Raw genomic sequence first — 24359 nt, forward strand, 5'->3', positions numbered from 1 at the left:
CCATCGCCGGGCAAGACGCACGCCGCACATGTGCAGTTGCGACCCATTCGCACTGCATCGAAGAACCACTGCGTGCGAATGGGTCGGAATGACCCCCATGGTTTTGCCCATTAGCTAACGAATTTGCTGCTACGATCAGGTCTGAATTAGGCCCATACAGTAGATCTCTATATCTTCCTCCAAGGCTTAGTAAATTGACCCCAAAGTCTCCTATATTTTCTTTGCATTAGTTGCAAATGTAAGCAGACATTAAAGATTGGAAACAAAATAAAAAATAAATAAGTAACAATTTCTGTAACAAATAGTGAGTAATAAATATACAGTAACTGGAACTATAAAAAGGGAAATCTGCTAATGATTTCCCTACCTACAGTAAAATACTATTTTTAAAACTACTTTTTATTACAAAACAACTAGGAACGTGTCAAGTAAAAAAAAAAAATGGCTGGATATATTGGAAACATTAGGGTAATTGCAAATTTTAACAAAATCATTATCTAACAAATTTCAATGCTTTTGTAATTAATTGCAGTAGTATGTGGGCAAAATCAATGCTAATTACTAGGAGGTTTAAGTAGCGACACTGATGGAAAAGTATTTATTCCGCTATTACATTTTCGAGCTGGAAAAAACAATCCACTTATTTTAATTCTGCAGGGGGTTTATTCCTTGGGATTAGCAGAATTTTGGTGAAAGTATTGAGGTAATTGTTTCAGTCTCAGTAAACTGCTAATGTTGTGACTTTTGGCAGATAAAACGCACTGTTTGCAGGTTCCATTCCAAAGCCAGGGAGGAATTACATATTCACTTGTCCCGAAACCACTTATCCAACGCAGTCATTTTATATTAAACATGATCTAGCCTTAGGCATGATACTACTCAAATTAAAAAATGCAAACAAAATATGTACTGACTGGTTCCTCTAAGTCATACTTACCAGCCCTGCTGATCCATTATTCCAGCTCTGGGTGCAGAATGTCTTAGTGTAATATAACAAATGTAGTGGGGAAAACGGTTTAGGCACCAGTACAAAATTGTAATTCAGGACCCTTACTTCCTAACTGGTCTAATAAAGCATTGTACCATACGGTACTATGGGGGGTCATTCCGAGTTGTTCGCTCGCAAGCTGCTTTTAGCAGCTTTGCACACGCTAAGCCGCCACATACTGGGAGTGAATCTTAGCTTATCAAAATTGCGAACGAAAGATTCGCAATATTGCGATAAGACATCTCTGTGCAGTTTCTGAGTAACTCGAGACTTACTCGGCATCTGCGATCAGTTCAGTGCTTGTCGTTCCTGGTTTGACGTCACAAACACACCCAGCGTTCGCCCAGACACTCCCCCGTTTCTCCAGCCACTCCCGCGTTTTTCCCAGAAACGGTAGCGTTTTTTCGCACACACCCATAAAACGGGCAGTTTCCGCCCAGAAACACCCACTTCCTGTCAATCACATTACGATCACCAGAACGAAGAAAAAACCGTGAGTAAAATTCCTAACTGCATAGCAAATTTACTTGGCGCAGTCGCAGTGCGGACATTGCGCATGCGCACTAAGCGGAAAATCGCTGCGATGCGAAAAAATTTACCGAGCGAACAACTCGGAATGACCTCCCATATTATTTGGCACCATAAAATGCACAAAAACTATAAATAGTTGCTGCTACAACCGCTTTTGCGCTTTTGTCAAAGTAGCGTCTGGGCCTATAGATGATAACACTAGTAAAAGCCCTAACCCTGGTGTACAAGCGGGTGTCTAAATGTGCAAGGACTGAGACACCCACTTTGAGCATCTTTAGATGGTGTGATACTATTTGGGGCATCTCTAGACACAACTACCGGTTGCACCATTGAAACTTGCAGCAGCCCCATGGTAGGTTTAGATTTTCCATCTGAGCATGGCCTCCTAGGGCAGATGTATTATGCCTTAAAGAGCGATAAAGTGGGAGAGATAAACTACCAACCAATCAGCTCATATCTGTCATTTATCAACACAGCCTGTAACATGGCAGTTATTAGCTGATTGGCTGGTACTTTAGCTCTTTCCACTTTATCTCTCCAAGACATACAGATGCGCCACTGACTTCTAGCATCCCTGCAGGTGGCGGGACTATAAGGGCTGTTTACGATGCAAATAGGATGCAAATGTTTACCTAGGAGTCATGGAAGATGATTTAGGTCAATTCAATTGCAGGCAACACTCATCCTGTGCCATGGTGGTGAAATGCTAGCAATGGCACATTAAATTACTCCAATTTTCCTCAATTTTGTCCTAAAGTTGCATAATTTTGTTTGCATGCCCATGTGGGCTGCACACTAAATAATGGTCATTGATCACAATTTAATTGACCACAATCAGTTAAAGTAAGGAACATAAAAGGTTCAAATCATGGATGAGACGGCAAGACACCCAAGGGTGTGGAGAAATATGGGGGTTCCTGGAATAGCTGATGACAGGAAAATGATTGGAGGCCCATCTCTCTTCTAAACATGGACTACAAGATACTCGCCAAGGTACTCGCCAACAGGCTGACGGCTGTCATCGGACAGATCATTCACCCTGACCAGACCTGCGGCATACCTGGCCGCAGGATTGCAGATACCTTGCCCTCCTCAGATACACGGTCCAATGTGCACGCGGCTCTGGTCAGCCTTGACCAGGAGAAGGTTTTTGACCATGTCTCACATGAGTTGATAGGCAGGGTACTGAAGAAATTTGGGCTTGGTGAAATGTTTTGTATGTATGTTAGCCTGATGTACCTTCATATCCACAGCTCGGTGTTGGTGAACGGCTGGAAGACTGACTCTTTTTCTGTTCTCTCTGGGATCAGACAAGGCTGCCCTCTTTAATTTCTTCTTTTTGTTTGTGCTACAGGGCTCCTGGTTGTAAGCATATGACAAAATCCAGAGATCAGAGGGATCATCGCAGTGGGTCCTGACGAAAAGCCAAGTGTTTGCTGTACATGGACGACGTCACTGTCTTCTGCGCAGACCAGAGTTCAGTGACAGCACTCGTCCACACCTGAGAGAACTTCGGCCGAGCTTCAGGGGCAAAGGTCGAATGTGGGAAGTCAGAGGCTATGCTCTTCGGGCAGTGGCACCTGTCATCCTCTGCATCATTCCCCTTCGCGATCAAGCTGGACTTCATCAAAATACTGGGAGTCTGGTTTGGTGGCGGGGGTGCATCCCTGAAGTGCTGGGACGAGAGACTGGCGACTGTAAGACAAAAAAATGGGACTGTGGAGCCTCAGAGAACTTACCATCAAGGGGAAATCACTTGTGCCGTGCTACGAGATCCTTCCTGTTCTGCAGTACACTGCACAGGCCTGGTCACCTCTGGTCACGTTCTGCAAGGCCATCACAAGGGCAGTGTTTCACTTCATCTGGGGCTCCAAGATGGACAAAGTTAAGCAGTCAGGTACAGTATATACGATGAACCCCTCAAAGGTGGAAATGGAATACCAGACATCCCCACCATGCTGCGAGCCTTCTTGTGTGTAACTACTGTATATCCGCAGGACTTTGTGTGAGAACGTTAAAGACTCTGCAGGAAACTCCATGTCCCGTTTCTTCCTCCTACCCTTCAGCTAGGACAAATAGGACAGCTCCATCCCTTACAATTGGAACACTCCCTGGTTCTACCTGGATATGTCCAAGTTTGTGAGGAAGCACAAACTGGATGGAGTTAAACCTGACTTGTGGAAACCTAAGACTATCCATGATGACAGGACAAGGGAATGTAAACAGTAGAAGTGGCTATCTAAGCAAGGGTGCTGAGTCAAGGTTGCCAAATGTAGTGGGTCTATGCGTAGCTGAGAAGCTGTGTAAGGTAATCAAGTGTAGGAAATGCAGAATGACTCACTAGCTGGTCAGAAAGGTGTCCACCTGTGAGTAGGGATAGCGCACCATACCCAGTTACATAGACGCTAAGACGCTGATGCTGAATCGGGGGGCGGAGACTGGAAGTGTGGGCTGGAACCGGAAGTCACCGCTCAAGAGTACTGAGAGCATGCTGTACAGATCAGGTAGTCGGAGAGTTGGGAGAGAGAGCTGCTGCCCCATATGATCGTGTGAGTCGCTGAGTTGGGGAGAAGCGAAGGAAGGACCAGAATTGGAGGTCACCGTACAGGAGGACTGAGAGAGTGCTGGAAGTAGCAGGCAGCAGGGGAGCGGGGAGAGAGTACTGCTGTTCCAAGCCAGCCCCTTGCACCATGCCAGCACCTTGCACCTTGCAGAAAAAAGGCTGGCAGGTGCATGCTGATGGTGAGAATTCTGCAGGTGCAGGCAAGTGGAGAGGACATTGGGATGAATCTCCAGAACGGGCATCGCACTGAAGCAGAGCATGTATTGCATCACATTGGAGGATCTCTCAGTTACTGGAGGAGGTCATCCAGATCATTGTATGGTCACTTAGCGATGTGTGAGGTCCCAACACATGTCTGGACATGCAAGTATCATCTTTATTATACACGGGTGCTCACAAGCATAGGTTATTTGTATGTGTCTGTTTTCTGTATCTCTATGTAAATGGATTGCTATACTCTAAGTGGTTTGTAGTGTGTTTTACAAGTTTCTGTGCTAGAGGGGACTTACATTAGACTTATAACAAAGAAACAGAACTCCATCGTAGGTTAAAGGGACTTTAACTAATCTAAAAAGAATGAGTGGGAGCAGGATCGACAATCTCACTCAGTACATATCTTGTCATATGTATGCACACTTCGAGCATATGTTCCAGGGTGAGTACGTCTGCACAAGATGTGAGAAAATGCTCCTTGGGACCCAGGTAACTGATCTAAGGCAGACCATTGCAACACTGAGGGAAATTGCCAATATTGAACATAGTTTGCAGCTCACCGTGGATACATTAGGGGAGCAGGGAGGGGGGGGGGGAGAAGAGATAGAGGAGGATGGACATACAGGCCGTTGGGTTACAGTCAGAAGAGTTAGTAGAGGCAGGAAGAGGCAGGTCAGCTCTGAGCTAGCTGACCAATCCCAGCAGATTTGCCCGATTGGATGAAGATACTGTGGATGGCAGTGCAGAAATGGTGGAGCTTGGTGAGACTGTTTCCTCTAGCAACCAGAGGAATGGTTCCTCTGGCACAGAGGGGAAAGTTGTTACTGAGGTACCTAGCCAGATTGTGGTGGCAATCATCTGAAAGGCAGATAGGGTAATCTGCTACTGGGACCATGATCGCCGTACAGTGTGTTGTCTTCCGGGTGCTCGGATACAACATGTTGCGGATCAAGTAGACAGATTATTGGGAGGGGCTGGGAATGACCCAGTGGTCTTGGTGCATGTCGGCTCAAACGACCAAGTTAGATGGGATGTCCTTAAAAATTATTACAGAGATCTAGGCCATAAACTTAAGGCAAGGACATCAAAGGTAATTTTCTTTAAAATATTACCTGTGCCGCAAGCTAGCCCAGGGAGTCAGAGGGAGAATAGGGAGGTTAATATATGGCTAAGAGATTGGTGTAGGAAGGAGGGATTTGACTTATTGGAACATTGGGCTGATTTCTCAGTCAAGCGCCATCTTTTTTGTCATGATGGATTGCACCTGAATGAGGACTGGGCACAGTGGCGTAACTACTGCCCCTGCAGCCCCCGCGGTGGCTTGGAGGCGCAGGGCTGCGGGGGGCGCCGTCACTGATTTAGTGCAGATTGACATGCGGATGAGCTGTCCGCATGTCAATCTGCTGTCTCCCTCCTTCCCCCCAACCCTCCACTGATCATGCTGCTGTTGCTGCTTCTTGATGGGAGGAGAGCGCGCAGCGTGCGCCTCTCCTGCCCCTCTGTGTCTACTTTCAATTCGGCGCCGGCTCGTGAGCCAATCAGAGCTCGCGGTCTGGCAGCCAAGGCTCCTGATTGGCTGCCAGACCGCGAGCTTTGACTGGCTCACGGATCGGCCCCTAATTGAAAGTAGACACCCGCACCGCCGGAGACTGACCTGAGGAGCAGGAGAGGCGCACGCTGCGCTCTCCTCCCCTAACACTAAAACACAGGGCAGCAGCAGCGCGGTAAGGAGGGGGGGGGAACACAGGACATATGTAACTGGCACTGGGGGCATATCTGAATCTGGCATTGGGGATATATCTGGCATTGGGGGGCATTTCTGTATCTGGCATTGGGGGGCATTTATGTATCTGGCACTGCGGGCATATCTAGCACTGGGGGCATCTCTGTATCTGGCATTGGGGGCATTTATGTATCTGGCACTGGGGGCATATCTGGCATTGGGGGGCATTTATGTATCTGGCACTGGGGGCATATCTGAATCTGGCACTGGGGGCATATCTGGCATTGGGGGGCATTTATGTATCTGGCACTGGGGGCATATCTGAATCTGGCACTGGGGGCATATCTGGCATTGAGGAGGCATTTCTGTATCTGGCACTGGGATCATCTCTGTATCTGGCACTGGAGGCATATCTGGTACTGTGGGGGCATCTCTGTATCTGGCACTGGGGGCATATCTAGCACTGGGGGCATCTCTGTATCTGGCATTGGGGGCATTTATGTATCTGGCACTGGGGGCATATCTGGCATTGGGGGGCATTTATGTATCTGGCACTGGGGGCATATCTGAATCTGGCACTGGGGGCATATTTGGCATTGGGGGGCATTTATGTATCTGGCACTGGGGGCATATCTGAATCTGGCACTGGGGGCATATCTAGCACTGGGGGCATCTCTGTATCTGGCATTGGGGGCATTTATGTATCTGGCACTGGGGGCATATCTGGCATTGGGGGGCATTTATGTATCTGGCACTGGGGGCATATCTGAATCTGGCACTGGGGGCATATTTGGCATTGGGGGGCATTTATGTATCTGGCACTGGGGACATATCTGAATCTGGCACTGGGGGCATATCTGGCATTGAGGAGGCATTTCTGTATCTGGCACTGGGATCATCTCTGTATCTGGCACTGGGGGCATAACTGACACTGGGGGGACAGGTGTATCTGGCACTGGGGGCATTTCTGTAACTGGCACTGGGGGCATCTCTGTATCTGGCGCTGGGGGCATATCTGGGACTGTGGGGCAATGTGTACCTGGCACTGTGGAGGAATATCTGGCACTGGGGGCATATGTGGCACTGGGAGCACAGCTCTAGCAACAAGCATTACCCCCCTGGTTACAAGCACAACACCCAGCTCATGAATCCCCTGGCAACGCGTATGACACCCTGAGCATGACAACCCCTGGCACTGTGCATGGAACCAAGAGCATGAAATCCCTGGCAACGAGCAGGTAATTTAAAAGTAATTAGAAGCCTTACTGTAGGTCTTCATGTGTAATGGGCATTGCGGTTTGTGGCATAGTGTATCACGGACATTGCAGTGTGTGGTATACTATATCATGGACATTGTGGTATGTGGTATAATGTCTCGGGCATTGCAATGTGTGGCATAATTTATAATGGGCATTGCGGTGTGTGTCATAATATGTCACAGGCATTACGGTGTGTGGTATAATGTGTCAGGGGCATTACGGTGTGTGGTATAATGTGTCAGGGGCATTACGGTGTGTGGTATAATGTGTCAGGGGCATTACGGTGTGTGGCATATTGTGTAATGGGCATTATGGTGTGTGGCATTATGTCTAAGGGCCATTGCAGTGTGTGGCATAATGTGTAAGGGGCATTACTATAAGGAGGAAAAATTACAAATAATGTTAGGGACATAAATCAGGATTTTTTCCCTGTGGTGGCCAATGTCTTGGCGTGCAGGTTGCAAAACTGGGGTATAAGGAAGACTTTACCTGCATTGTCACGCCCCTTTCAGTGAAGCCACACCTGTTTTAGTGAGGCCACGCCCCCTTTTCCGACGCACGCATCTTCACTTTTATAGTGCCGTTTATATGGGGGGGGGGGGGGGGGGGCGGGCGGGCGCCAGAGAGTTTTTTGGCTTGGACGAAGGATGGTTAAAAGGTTAGAGGAGATTTTAAACTAGGTGTCAGGGTGGTGGGAATACTGATGTGTACTCTTAAATGCTTGCTGCAGTCACGCTAAACAGCCCTTGAAGTTGCGCCATGCTGTGGTGGGACTCGGTAGCGCCAAGCATTTTTTTTTCCATGAAAATGTGTCTTAGACGCACAGTAATATAATAGGACACACAAGCAGCTTCTGTTGATGAAAATGATATGCGGCATGCCTATACAGTATTCCGTGTGTAACTGCGGCTCTATCTATGCCCTATTCCAGGCATCGACAGAAAGGTGAATTGCCTCCATACCTGCTTGATGTATGGTCTCCTTTAGAAACAAATATTTATAAATATATGATCCATGATATAACATTAATGTGTGGCATCTGAGACAGATTGACTACAATTGTTGCTGAAAAGTCATAGTCTAAACTATTTATTTGTAACCTTCAAGGTACAGATGTAGCTATGCTCATCTTTGCTGTAATGCGGCATGCTGCAACATGGCTTGCTGCATGTAATGCTAGGCTTCGACTATTCGCAGCTGGCGATTGCTCCATTATTTCCAAATGGAATTAAGGAGTTATTACCGATTGCAGATAGTCACAGCTCAGCGAGCAGTGTAGCATGCTGCATCACAGCAAGATGAGCATGGCTACATCTGTAGTTGCATTTTAACAAGCATTACTAAACTAATTCATGCTTTCATAACTTATTGGTTTTCTGTAATAAAAAACTTTGAATGCAAACATTGACTACTATTGTGATTTGGGGTTTGAGGACACTTGCCTCTCTGTTGTGGTGTGCACAAAAGAAAATGATCCAGAAATCAATCAGGATGTTTGTATCCAAAAAGTACTTACCTGCAACTCTGGTCTCTTCATTGCTCTGTGAGTAGCAGAGTAAGTTTCACACTCAATAACTAAGTGTACAGTGCATCGCACCATTTGTTTCTTACCAAGAGGGTACCACAAATAGCACATATAGGGCTTGATTCACAGGTGGATGCTATTGTGGCCTTGGATGCAAGTGTTTCCAGTCTGCTCATGGATACTGCAGAAAAATGCAGATCAAAATTGCACACAGATAAATGCAATTTTGATTGGCGTTTCTGTGGGTGTGGCTAGCCATATGCAAACATGTGACTGCGGCTTTTGTTGCAGGTGTAGTGTCACCAGCGGCCACGTTCGGTAACCGATGTGCAGCCGTATCTGAAGTGATTTGTACTGTATAGTGATTTTCTGTGGCTTTCCCCCTTACCACCATTTACTGCATGGACTCCTATATCTCTTTGCACCTCCAGCCCCCAGCAGTACAGCTTTGCTTTGCCCCCAATTGAGAATTAGTTCCAACATCTGTTCACGGCACATCTAAATCCTGCACTGATACAGCCTACAAGTCGGTTTGTACAATGTATATATAGTGTACAGTTTTGCCCTATGCATCCCCCTGTTGGTTATTTGTAAAATGTAAGCCAAAAAATTATATATGTTCTTTCTTCAGGTAAAAAAATGTAAATGTTCTTCAGGGAGTACAGTCTCTCAATAAGAAAGACTGCACATGAGGGGATGGGGGGACGTTATATTCTCAACACAAGTAATAGACAGTGTTTAGGATGTTGGTTCTTTATTATACTATAGAAATCTGGTCACACAATGGGCCTGATTTTAATTTGGAAGTAAAGCAAAGTAGCAAGTAACTGTGTATCTGGAACAAACAATGGGGGTCATTCCGAGTTGATCGCTCGCTGTCGATTTTCACAGCGCAGTGATCACGTGAAAAAATGGCATTTCTGCTCATGCGTATGCCCCGCAATGCGCACGCGCGACGAACCAGTACAAATCTCTTTGTGGTTGTGCTAAGGTTCTAGCAAAGTTTTCCTTCGCACTGGCACCCGCAAGAAGATTGACAGGAAGGGGGCATTACTGGGTGTCAACTGACCGTTTTCAGGGAGTGTTTGCAAAAACGCAGGCGTGTCTGAAAAAATGCAGACGTGACTGGGCGTTCGCTGGGCGGGTGTATGACGTCAAATCCGGACACGAATAGGCTGAAGTGAGCACAAGCGCTGAGTAGGTTCAGAGCTACTCAGAAACTGCACAAACTGTTTTTGCAGAACTCGGCTGCACAAGCATTTGCACTTCTGCTAAGCTAATAAACACTCCCCAGCGGCGGAATAGCATTTGCACGGCTGCTAAAACTAGCTAGCGAGCGATCAACTCAGAATGACCCCCAATGTTGCAATGCAAAGGGAGCAAATACATTTTTTGGGGGGGGGTTCAGAATAAAAACTGGCTGCTTTTGAATGTAGCCCACAAATGTTAGACAGCTTTATTTTTACATTGCAATTTAGATTTCAGTTTTTACTCACCCGCCAAAATCTTAATCTCTCTGCACATTTTACATCTGCCCCACCTGCAGTGCAACCTGGTTTTGCCAAAGTGCACAGTTGCTTGCTTTTTTATTGCTTTACTTCCAAATAATATTTGCTTACTCTCCCATGAGTTGTGGGAGACAACAAAATTTGCAGGCAGTACCCTGCATCCTGCAACTTGCTTAATTCTTAACTAAGGGGGTTATTCAGGATTGTTAGTAAACCAAAAGAGTAAAGGGGGGTAGAGATCAGTGCTTAAATTCTAAACAATCTGACTAGATTGCTTAGAAGCACTGATCTCTCTGTGTGTACCCCCCACAGCGATAGCAATGCGCGGTCCCGCGCGTCGCTATTGCTGGTGGTAGATTGGCCTGCATGCAGGCTCAATCTAGCACATCGCTCATTTTACCCACTGGGTGAATTGAGCGTCCCCCGCGTCCACCCCCCTCCCTCAGCACACATCGTGCTGTGCTGAGTGGGGGGAGAGATATGTGCTGAGCGGTCAGTACTGGCCTTAAGCAACTGGGCAAATCAATGTGCACTGCAGGTGGGGCAGATATAACATGCACAGACAGAGAGAGTTAGATTTGGGTGGGTTATATTGTTTCTGTGCATGGTAAATACTGGCTGCCTAATTTCTATCATATATGGGAAAGGGGAAGTGGATATAACTCTGCACTAGTTAAATACAAAGTATGTATCACTGAAGATAACCCCAATTAATAACCATCAAAAATGATATATGTAGATGTGTAACAACAAAATCAGGACGACACTTGCAGCATGAATGTAATACAGGTCTTTACTCAGCATGAGCCAGAAACACAGTGGAAGTAACAGGAAACATACAGGAAGTGAGTCACCTCGGCATGACATCATTTCCCATGATGCACAGCATGCATTTACATCCCCCCTTTCAAACTGGAAGGATGCATGACATAGATGAAACAAATGCAACAATGTGACAATGGCCCTCATTTTGAGTTGTTCGCTCGCAAGCTGCTTTTAGCAGCTTTGCACATGCTAAGCCGCCGCCTACTGGGAGTGAATCTTAGCATAGTAGATTTGCGAACGAAAGATAAGCAGATTTGCGAATAGACAGTTCTTAGCAGTTTCTGAGTAGCTCGAGACTTACACTGCCATTGCGATCAGTTCAGTCAGTTTCGTTCCTGGTTTGACGTCACAAACACACCCAGCGTTCACCCAGACACTCCCCCGTTTCTTCAGACACTCCCGCGTTTTTCCCAGAAACGGCAGCGTTTTTTCGCACACACCCATAAAACGGCCAGTTTCCGCCCAGAAACACCCACTTCCTGTCAATCACACTACGATCACCAGAACGAAGAAAAAACCTCGTAATGCCGTGAGTAAAATACCTAACTTAATAGCAAATTTACTTGGTGCAGTCGCACTACGGACATTGCGCATGCGCATTAGCGACTAATCGCTCCATTGTGGAAAAAAATAACGAGCAATCAACTCGGAATGACCACCAATGTTAGGCATGAACAACAGAAAAGACATTATACAATAAAGTCTTGGAACTTTGGGTTGGGTTTGGACACATGGCCCAATCTGGTAATGGTAAACTGGGAACCTATAGGCATGTCCACTGTGACACCAGAGGACTCTATTACTTCAGAAGTGGTCTCTGAGGAAGGACTGTCCATGCAATGCGAATCATCACTGACATTGGTTGCAGCTGTGGTAGAAACTGTGTAGAGCTTTCTTCAGGTACACTTAACAGATGGCAGCGGTTGAGTTCATAGAGGCCATTATCAGACTGTACCATGTAGCTATTTGGACGACCTGCAGGATGCTGAACCACTCCCATTCTGTCAAATCATTGCTCAGTTTGCATGCGGACAGGCTGGCCTGGAGACAGTGGGGGCAGGCGGTATGCTGATCTGTCATAAGAAGATTTGGCAGCCATTCTGCGCTTGCTGATGTTCTCCCGTACCCGTGGCTCTACTCTGGGTTGCAGGAGCTGCTTTGCCATTGGGATGCGTGTGCGGGTGCGCCGTGCTAATAGTCACTGTGCAGGGGATAGAAGTCCATCTCTGGGTGTGTTTCTCAAGTTTAACAGTGCCATTAGGTGCTTTGCAAAGCCAATTGCAAGCTCAGCCAATCCATTTGACTGTGGGTAGTGTGGACTACTAGTGATGTGCTGGAAGTCCCATGTATTCGCAAAGTTCTTGAACTCTCTACTCTTGAATTGCATGGCATTATCAGTGATCAGCTGCTGTGGGGTGCCATGTGCTGCAAATTGTCTCTTCAGCTTTGCAATGACCATCTGACTTGTGGTGCTGGGCAAGTAGTTTATCTTGAACGAACCTGAATAGGAGTCAACTAGTACCAGGTACTCCTTTCCCCTCCATTTGAATAGATCAGCCACAAGAATGGACCACAGCAGATCAGGAATGTCATGGAGCAGCATGGGCTCCCGTGGCAGGTGTGGGAGCAAGGCATTGCAGGGTGCACAAAACGAGACAGCATGGTCAATGTTACCGTACATGGAGGGCCAGAACGTGGTTTCACGGGCCCTTCACTTGGTAGCCTCCAGGCCGGCATGGCCCTGGTGCATCTGCTGGGTGTAGAACATCTGAAGGGTAGCCATAATCAAGAAGCGATGACCCCGCAGGATGACACCATCAGACATGGTGAGCTCATCTCTCATACAGTAGAAGGAGCGAAGACAGTGCGGTAGTTCCTTGGAAGAGGATGGCCAGCCATTGAGAATTACAGCAGAAAGATGCTGGCAAAGATCATCCGCAACTCTTCCAGCCGCTTGGTAGGGAGCACCTCCACAGCCATGACCTCATAGTCATCCTCAGCAGCGCTCATGTCAGTAGTCGAAAGGAAGGCTCGAGGCAGAGCATCAGCAACATACATTTCTTTGCCTCGTTTATATATGACATCCAAGTTGTACCGCTGCAGCTTGAGCATCATGCCCTAAATACGGGAAGAAGCAGAGTGGATGGGCTTCTTTAGTATGGTGATGAGAGGCTGATGGTCGGTTTCCACCATGACAGGATGGCCATAGATAAAGTCATGGAAACAGTTGCAGGCGAACACCAGTGCCAACAGTTCTTTCTCAATTTGTGCATACCTGATTTCAGTGTCAGTGAGAGCCCTGGAAGCAAAAGCCACCAGTCTGCGGTGTTGGAGGCACACGGCCCCTAGACCACTCTGTGAAGCGTTGGCAGAGAGGACTACCGGATCATGCACGTTGAAGTATTGCAGGATCGGTGGATTTGTCAGCATGGTCTTCAAACGATCAACAGCAGCCGTGTATGCGTCCAGCCAGCACCATTCTGAGTCCTGGTGCAGTAGCTGCTGCAAAGTTGCTGTGGTTTCACTGTATTGCGGAACAAATTTAGACAGGTAGTTGGTCATCCCCAGTAAGCGCTGCTGTGCCTGTTGGTCAGCCGGAAGCGGCATTTGCTGGATGGCAGTGATTTTATTCGGGTCCGGTTTGACGCCTTGACTAGTGAGCACGTGGCCCATGTACGCTACTTCTGACACTCTAAACTTGCATTTGTCTGGGTTGAGCTTGAGGTTCAAAGCACGGGCCCATTCAAGTACCTTGTGCAGCCGCTGGTCGTGTTCTTCCTTGGTGCGGCCCCATACCAGGATGTCATCAACGATGATTTCACAGGGATAGCCTGCAAACAGTTGCTCCATGCAATGCTGGAAGACCTCACTGCCCGTAGTGATTCCATAGGGCATGCGAAGGAAGACATACCGCCCTATCGGGGTCATAAAAGTGGTGAGCAGAGACGAAGCTCTGTCCAAAGGGATTTGCCAGAATCCACACTTTGCATCCAGGGCACTGAAAACTGTGGCACCTGGCATGTCAGCAATCACTTGCTCAATGGTGCGGAGAGGGTGATATGGATGCAGCAGTGCTTTGTTCAAGTGTACTGGATCAATACAAAGATGTACAGTCCCATCCTTTTTTGATGAGGCCACCATGGTGGACACCCACTGTGTTGCTTCCTCTATGGGGGCAATGACACCCAATTGAGTCATTCTGTGGATCTCTTTAATGATTTTGTCTTTCATTGCAATAGGAACCCTCCGGGGGTCACAGACAGTAGCTACAGTGGAGTCATCCAGCCTCATATGGTACACAACAGGAAGCTTGCCAAGTGTACTGCAATCAAATAAATCCTGAAAGTCTTTTATCTCTGGGACGGTCATCTGTATTGCGTGTACCTCAGGCCCCAATATGAGAAGGCCTAGCTTCATACTGTCATGGAGGCCTAGCAGTGGTTTCACCTTTTGATCCACAATGTGGAATAGCAAATCAGCATGGGTAAACTTTAGCTTTGTGGTACCCAGTGTGGTGATGATCTGGCCACCATAAGCTATGAAGTTGATCTTGTCTTGTGGGTTTATCTGTGCAGTTGGATCTATTTCACGTAGTTGTTTGTAGGATATGACATTGCACCTGAGTCTATTTTGACTATGGCCACCTTGTTCGTATGCTTTGTTCTCAGTTTGATAATTATTTCGCCGTTCTCATCCAAGTGGTCTACACTATCACAAACTGTCATGCGAACCGATTCACACCCTGGCTCTGTTTTAACCTGGTTAATCCGCCGGGGTGAGTGGCTATAGCGGGACTCCAACTGTCGCTTTATGGAAGTTTGATCTTTGGAGCGGCAGCAAAATAATTCCATTTGCCACATGCATTACATCGTTTATCATATGCAGGGCAGCTTTGTTTGTCAGGAGGGTGCTGTGCCGCGCAGTTCCCACACATGGAGGAACGGCGTGGAACGGCCGCCATGACACACACTTCAGCGTCCTTTCTTAGTTCCCTTGTGCCCTTTTCAGAATGCTCATTTAACATACAGATATTTATAGCAATTTCTAATGTGAGGCCCTTCTCCCGCAGCAGCTGTGCAAGTACCTTGTCGCTGCGTATGCCGCATACGATTCTGTCATGGATGAGCTCCTCTGTGAGGATAGCAAAATTGCACTTCTTTGCCAGCAGCTTTAGTGTGGAGACGTAGGACTGTATAGTGTCATCACCATTTTGGTTTGTGCTGTTGAAAACATGCCTGTCCATAATTACATTCTTTACTGGCATGCAGATCTCTTCAAACTTTGCACTTAGGATGTCTTCTCCGTCAGCATATACAAAAGCATCTGATTTGTCCACAGCATCTGTGCCTGCGAGGTTCAGCAGCGTGTATGCCTGGACTTTTTTTGATTTGTCTGAAAGGCCTGCTATGGAGTATACGTGCCATTCTCTTTTAAACTTCAGCCAGTTGTCAGTCACGTTTTCATCAAATATCAGCAGATCTATTTTCCTCAGACCTTGTGCCATGGCATCCCAATTCTGACACCATGTAGATGTGTAACAACAAAATCAGGACGACACTTGCAGCATGAATGTAATACAAGTCTTTACTCAGCATGAGCCAGACACACAGTGGAAGTAACAGGAGACAAACAGGAAGTGAGTCACCTCGGCATGACATCAACTCCCATGATGCACAGCATGCTTTTACAATATATGTACCAATTGATGATTGGGGGTGCTACCGGAGACAAAATTGATGACCACAAGGAAGAGAGAAAAAGAATGTCTCTTTGTTGGCGCACTAAAGTATATTTAAAATATAACGTTTATTGCATTAATTAAAAATGTCCAACCACGAAATAAAGACAGTAAAATTAGACATAATTAGACATAATGTGATAGCCGATAGCGTGGTGTCGTGGGTTGACTCCTTCATATTTCTGGGGTCCACAATTTCCAATGACCTTAAATGGGGGCCAAATATAGGCTCCATTGTCAAGAAGGCGCAACAGTGGTTGTTCTTCTTAAGGCAACTCAGGAAATTCAATATCAGAAACTGCTGATTATCTTCTATAGAGCCATGGTGGAGTCTGTTTTATGCTCTTCAATCACAGTCTAGTATGGAGCTTCGAATGAGTGTGACAGACGGAGGCTATAGAGGGTGGTGAGGACCGCAGAGGACCGCAGAAAAGATCGTTGGAGCCGTTATCCCCTCTGTTCAGGACCTCTACCTGTCCAGAGTCAAGAAGCGTGCAGGAAAAATTGTGGCAGACAAGCTGCACCCTGGTCACGTCCTGTTTGGAACACTTCCATCAGGCAGGCGTTATAGGTTCATTCTCACCAAGTTGACCAGAACCAAAAAAAGCTTGGAGAGGGACAGATGCCATAGGCGCATGGGAGGAAGCAGAGAGCTTTGCTGTGAAGTGCGGCAATGCCAGAGTGCAGAAGGTATACAGAGCTATGCATGTATGTGTGCCAGTAGCAGAAGGTGCCAGAGGAACACAGAGCTGTGCAGAGAAAGATGTAAAAGATGTGCACACACGCAGGGCCGGTTCGAGCGCTTGCAGCACCCCGGGCAGGCAATGGGTGCGTGGCTTCATACAGGAGGCGTGGTCAGTTACGCCCCCTGTACAGTATGAGCGCGGTGCACAGTAAAGGTCCTCTCCACGAAGGGAAACTAGACGCTACGTGTCTAGTTCCCTTCACAGCGTCTAGTTCCCTTCACAGCGGGGGACAGCGGGACGAAGTCGAATGACGAAACGCATATGGGCGTGGTCTGACTTATGGTCTTTGAACTGAGAACGCTGGTTTGCACTGTGGGGTAAATCTTATGCTGGTTATACAAGCGGTGGTTTAACCGCCTTTTATGGTACGGGTTCACACTTGTTACCGACTTGGATTTTTAAATAAAATTGTTATACACTTTTAATGCACTATTGGCGCTCCCTGCTTCTTCAATCTTTTGGCAGGACTATCACCCGTTCGGGACCGGGTAACATTGGGGAAGCGACAGCTGGAAGTCCCAGAGGTGCACATTGACAAGTTTCTTCTGCCATTAACGCTGGCTGTCAGTGATTGTGAGGAACATTGTTTCTTGTCTAGCCTTGGACTTGTAGTTCCACGGGACTCTAAATTTCACCTTGGTTTTTGCGCTCATACTGCTTGTTTTTATATATATATATATATATATATATATATATATGGGACTACTGTAATCCTATCATGGAATTTAAATTAACTCCACCACAGCAATCAGACTATCCATGCTACACAAATGCTTGTCAGCCATGAATCCAGGAATGCATTATGGGCACCACACCCGGTCCATTTATAGCCTGCCCTCCCCTTTGCATGACCTCATTATTGTGTGTCTGCAAACTGTCCCCTTAAAATGATGACACTGCCTTCAAAACTGGAAAATACAGCTTATGTCTGAAAGGGGCCAACCCGGGAATTTCCCGGGTCTGTGGTGTAGTGTGAAAGGGCGTTTGAAGAAAAACCCCGGTTTTTGCTAGAGAGAAAATCCCTGGACTTGAGCAGGGTAATTCCCGGGTGGTATGTCGGCCAGTGTGTACCAGTAATATGTCTGTGAATTACTTAATTCACAGACATATCGCATTTGCCCTTCAGCACAGCTGACTGCCCGTACACCCGCTGCACAAGCCGGTGGTGATTGACAGTGCAACTGGGCGGTTGCATGTAAATTTGTGACATCAACCACAATGGATCGAGCAGTACATAGGCACAACACACTGCCTGATCCATCTGTAGATATATCTATAAGTGTGTACTCAGCCTAAAGGTGTGTACACATTGTGAGATTCAGGCTATGCCCGATTCTCACTATGCGATAGGGACTGTGGTCGGTAGATGACTGTGCTTGCGATACTGACTATATGCGATTTTGGCTAACTGTCAATTTTGACTATACTTTAGTACTAGATAGTCAAAATTGACTTGCCTGCACAGTCTATCTAGGCTTGCGATATCGACCTCACGGGACAGCGTATTGGTATCACATCGGAATGGCAAGGTGACTTTCACCTTGCAATCTGCACTAACTTTCCTTGCGATTTAGACTATATAGTCAAAATCGCAAAGAAATATCTCAACGTATGTACACACCTTTACTCTAATGCGCCCTACACACCGGGTGATAAAACTGAAAGATATGAATGATCTCGTTATACCGTTCATATCTTTCAGTATGGAGGCAGCAACGATGGACGATGCGCGGCCCCGCACTCGTTCATCGCTGCTGTCCCGTCGCTTGTACATGCAGGTCAATATGGACGATCTCGTCCATATTTGCCTGCACTGCTATGGAGCCGGGTGATGGGGGGAGTGAAGAAACTTCACTCCCCTTGCCACTGCCCCCCCCCCCCCCCCACCCCGTCACCGGGTCACCCGTCAGCCGTATCCACCATCGGGCAGCTCGGCGGCGGATCACTAGTGTGTAGGGCCCATTAATGTTTGTTTGCTTTTGTTTTCTTTTCTATATTGTTTTGACAAATGATATTTTCTAGTCCGCAAGCCAACTGTACTTAACTTGTTTCTACCCAGCTGTTAATTAACTACAAATCCCATGAATCCCGACCAGATAGTTTAAGAAATGTAGGGTGTTGCTGGCATTTTTAAAGACCGTCGACAGCAGTAGTCTGTCTGTCTGTGCTTTACTGTATCATCACCATCCTGTCATCACTATAGATCACATCAATTCAATTATAGTAATACAATTGGAAGCTCTTAGATGGGGGAACAAGCCATTGATTCAAATTATTTAAAGCAATGGATAACTAGAAGTTGTGCCAGTAATTACAGAGTAATGTAATTTAGATGCTCATAAAATTGTACTGCAAGCTCCTCTTATCAGCACTATCTTTGGATAAATGCACATTATTTATTGCTGTATTTCTATCTACACAATTGTTCCATATGTATGTGTAAACTCCAGCTAATCATAGACCCAGATTGGGGTAATTGAGGTGTGGGGTGCGGTGCCCCTGGATTGGCCGGGCTGGATGGCTCTAGTGTGGCATACCATTACATTCTATTAACACTTACCACTTACTAATTTCTTTATTAACACTATTTCTTCAACATTTGTATCACTTTCTGTATATAGCTTCGGTTTCCTAACACTAATTTATTAACACTATAGTTTTTTTCACTGGTGTGCTGCTTGGGCTTTCTGGGTTATGCTGATTTTTGGGGTGCCGCACCCTGTACCTAGATATAGCAATAGGGACCCTCAATATACAAGGGACCTTGACGAGACTTGGGGGCTTATCCATACATTTGCGCAAATATATGTAACCAAGATCTCTGAATTCTAATATTTTGTAGGATTTAAGTCTGGTTACTGGTAGCATTCAGGGTGCTGGGGGAAACAAAATGCCTTTCACAAGAAAACCCAAACTTTTTCTTCTTATAGCGCCAATTTAAAATGGTGCAAGCTATACTCCCCCCCCCCCCCCTTCCCCAGGAGATAGCCGCATCCATGGTACAAACCACACCCCCTATGTAGACCACACCCACATCACACTGGTCACAGTCCAATATCACTAGTCACACTGCCACAGCATTAGTCACACCCCTGCAGCAGCACACAATAAGCCCTTTATAAATTTCAGCTCCAGGCCCATGTGAAAATAATTCTGGCACTGCCCATACTATGGCCCTCATTCCGAGTCGTTCGCTCGTTCTTTTTTTTCGCATCGCAGTGAAAATCAGCTTAGAGCGCATGCGCATTGTTCGCACTGCGACTGCGCTAAGTAATTCTGCTATGAAGAAAGGATTTTTACTCACGGCTTTTTGTTCGCACCGGCGAACGTAGTGTGATTGACAGGAAATGGGTGTTACTGGGCGGAAACACGGCGTTTTATGGGCGTGTGGCTGAAAACGCTACCGTTTCCTGAAAAAACGCAGGAGTGGCCGGAGAAACGGGGGAGTGTCTGGGCGAACGCTGGGAGTGTTTGTGACGTCAAACCAGGAACGACAAGCACTGAACTGATCGCACAGGCAGAGTAAGTCTGGAGCTACTCTAAAACTGCTAAGTTTTTTTTGTTCGCAATATTGCGTAAACTTCGTTCGCACTTTTAAGATGCTAAGATACACTCCCAGTAGGCGTAGACTAAGCGTGTGTAACTCTGCTAAATTCGCCTTGCGACCGATCAACTCGGAATGAGGGCCTATATCCCCTTTCTACAGAGCGAAGACCTTTTTAGGTCTCCAATGAGGCCTGGGCCTCTGATATGTGAACCCTGCCACAGTTAGTCTTGCTTACAGTCAAATAACAGTCTTGAAAAGTCCTGAAATATGTATTTGTCAACAGACTGAAATGTATTGACCTAAGCTGAGCAAACTAGCTTCAGAAAAGGAAGGACAGGGATGCCACAAACATTTTTTTTTGTACCCATTTACCAGAGGCGTCACTCACCTCTGTGACACCCGCTGCGGCAGCGAGGATAAAAGAGGTGGGGCTTCGTGGGAATGGGCGGGGCTTAAATAGAGGGGCGGGGCTTCACAGGCGGAACCCGTTTTTAAACCATTGCGGGTACGCAAAGGCGGCGGGGCTTTGCGGAGGGGCGGGGCTTCGCGTCCCGACAACCTTTTTTTTTTTTCACTGGGGGGTGTGGGAGGTGAGGGCTGACTCTCGGGAGGTGCTGTCCCTGCAGTGCTGGCTCCTACAAAGTGACAGGAGCCGAGTGCTGCACATAATATAACAGTGCAGCACTCGGCTTCTGTCACTCTGCAGGAGCCGGCATTTTGGTGTCACCCCTCGGCGGGTGACACCCGGGAGCGGGCCGCACCCCCCGCACCCCCCTTGTGACGCCACTGCCATTTACTACTTTTGTCAATGTACAGAACATGGTGTAATTGTGGTGGCACTCCGGAATTATTTCTTTCTTTCTTTATTTTCAAAATATTTCTATTGAAGCATTGTAAAATATATCAAGACATCTCTCAAAAAATAAATTGTGTACAAAATATAGAATTTTAATTATCTACCGGTAAATCCTTTTCTCGTAGTCCGTAAAGGATACTGGGAATCCATTTAGTACCATGGGGTATAGACAGGTCCACTTGGAGCCATGGGCAGTATAGAGGTTTGATAACGTGTTCTGGCTCCTCCCTCTATGCCCCTCCTACCAGACTCAGTCTAGGAAACTGTGCCCGAGGAGACTGACATACTTTGAGAGAAGGAAATAGATAAGGAAAGTGGTGAGATTTTGAACCAGCACAACCAGAACAAGAGGAAAGCCATGCTAACCAAACTTGAAAACAGGGAAAGCAACAGCTGAACCAAACAAAAGTTCTTAAACAAGTAACCATGCAGGAAGAACGAAGCACCGGGCGGGCACCCAATATCCCCTACGGACTACGACAAAAGGATTTACCGGTAGGTAATTAAAATCCTATTTTCTCTTACGTCCTAGGGGATACTGGGAATCCATTTTACAATGTCCAAGGACGTAGCAGAGGTGTCAGTTACAACCGGAACCACAATTGGTTGGTTGATGTGAAACACCGACACCACCTTTGGAAGGAATTGCTGATGAGTCCTGAGTTCAGCTCTGTTCTCATGGAGAATCAAGTAGGGGCTCCGTGAGACAATGCCGCCAGCTCCGAGATGCGCCTTTCAAAAGCCAAGGCCAACAGCGTGACGGTCTTCCACGTAAGATACTTTACGTCTACCTCCTGTAACGGTTGTAACCAGTCCGATTGGAAGAATTGCAGAACCAAATTGAGATCCCAAGGTGCCGTGGGAGGCACAAAGGGAGGTTGGATATGAAGAATAGCCTTCAAGAACATCTGGACCTTAGGGAGAGAAGCCAATTGTTTCTGAAAGAAAATAGACAAGGCCGAAATCTGAATTTTATGGAGCCTAGGCGTAGGCCCACATCAACTCCCGACTGCAGAAAAAGCAGAAAACGTCCCAGATGAAATTCCACCATAGAATTTTGTCTGCTCTCACACCAAGAGACATATTTCTTCCAGATACGATGGTAATGTTTTGATGTTACCCCCTTCCTGGCTTGGATCATAGTCAGGATGACCTTGTCAGGAATCCCTCTACTGGCCAGAATCACCCGTTCAACTTCCATGCTATCAAGCGTAGTCATGGTTAGTCTTGATAAATGAATGGGCCCTGTTGCAGAAGATCCTCATACCAAGCCCTTCGTGGCCAATCCGGAGCAATCAGGATTGCTTGAACTCTTTCCCTATTTATTCTTTTGAGAACTCTTGGGATCAGATGAATGGGAGGAAACAAGTAAACCAGCTGGTAGACCCAGCTGGAGTTGTCAGGGCGTTGACCACTACAGCCTGTGGGCCCCTCAACCTGGAACAATACCGCTTGAGCTTCTTGTTGAGCGAGAGGCCATCATGTCGATTTGTGGATAACCCCACCGACGTGTCAGCCACTGGAACACCTCCATTCCCCACCGACACCCCAAGTTCCACGAAGCAGGCAGGCTGGTGCCATCCAGTCCTGCTTGAAAATAACAAACTTTTAAAATAAATGCAGAAAACTCTTCAGGAGCATCCAGAGATTTGACCGCCTCCGTCGGGCACATTTTCTAGACTGAGTCTAGTAGGATTGGCATAGAGGGAGGAGCCAGCACACATTATCAAACTTCTATAGTACCATTTGGGACCATAGGGTATAGTACCCGTCTATACCCCATGGTCCTAAATGGATTCCCAGTATCCCCTAGGACATAAGAGAAAAGTGACATAAGGTATCCATGCATGCGATATACAGAAATCATAATTCATCCAGAGACATGAAAATAAAGAGTTGAATTGTGTAAAGAATTATTAAAATCACGTACATAAGAAAATTGTAGGACCAGAATGTGTAAACAAATAGGTATACAGAATAGGTATTACAAAACCAAAGTTAAAAAGAGCATCAAAAAATAATAAAGAGAAAACAAATTAAATTAAATAAAATACGTAAGTAAGGCTGGGTACACATTGGACGATGCACATAAGATGCGGCATCGTCAAGGCAAAAGATATTGGACATACACACTGAACAATATCGTCACCGATATCATTAGTGATGGCATCCACCCACATCCAGGTGCATGCAGTCTTGTCCAATATCTTTAGATTTCAAGGCTGGAACTTAAGATGTTGGACTTCGTTAACGACCAGCGGGAGCTTGCATCGTTAAAGATATAGTGTATACAAACTGGACGATGTGAACGATATACTGTATCGCCGATCTACTGGTACAGACGCTATATCGGGTGCATATCGTCAAGTGTGTACCCAGCCTAAGGCCCCCATTTATCATGCCTTGGAGAGTGATAAATAGCACAGTGATAAAGTACCAACCAGTCAGCTCCTAACTTCCATGTTACAGCCTGTGTTTGAAAAATGACAGCTAGGAGCTGATTGGTTGGTACTTTATCACCGTGCTATTTAGCACTCTCTAAGGCTTGATAAATCTGGTCCTAAGTCTCTCAAAATATACAATCAAAACATCTCTTAGAAAAAAAAAAACGTGTACAAGAAAGTAGAGATGAGCGGGTTCGGTTTCTCTGAATCCGAACCCGCACGAACTTCATGTTTTTTTCACGGGTCCGAGCAGACTCGGATCCTCCCGCCTTGCTCGGTTAACCCGAGCGCGCCCGAACGTCATCATGACGCTGTCGGATTCTCGCGAGACTCGGATTCTATATAAGGAGTCGCGCGTCGCCGCCATTTTCACACGTGCATTGAGATTGATAGGGAGAGGACGTGGCTGGCGTCCTCTCCATTTAGATTAGGGTTGAGAGAGAGAGAGAGAGATTGACCTGAGGCTGTGATACTGTAGAAGAGAGTGCAGAGTTTAGTGACTGACGACCACAGTGACCACCAGACAGTGCAGTTGTTTGTTTTATTTAATATATCCGTTCTCTGCCTGAAAAAAACGATACACACAGTGACTCAGTCACATACCATATCTGTGTGCACTGCTCAGCCCAGTGTGCTGCATCAATGTATATATATATCTGACTGTGCTCAGCTCACACAGCTTATAATTGTGGGGGAGACTGGGGAGCACTGCAGTGCCAGTTATAGGTTATAGCAGGAGCCAGGAGTACATAATATTATATTAAAATTAAACAGTGCACACTTTTGCTGCAGGAGTGCCACTGCCAGTGTGACTAGTGACCAGTGACCTGACCACCAGTATATATAATATTAGTAGTATACTATCTCTTTATCAACCAGTCTATATTAGCAGC

The sequence above is a fragment of the Pseudophryne corroboree genome, chromosome 2 (assembly GCF_028390025.1).
Source record: "Pseudophryne corroboree isolate aPseCor3 chromosome 2, aPseCor3.hap2, whole genome shotgun sequence".
NCBI lineage: Eukaryota > Metazoa > Chordata > Amphibia > Anura > Myobatrachidae > Pseudophryne > Pseudophryne corroboree.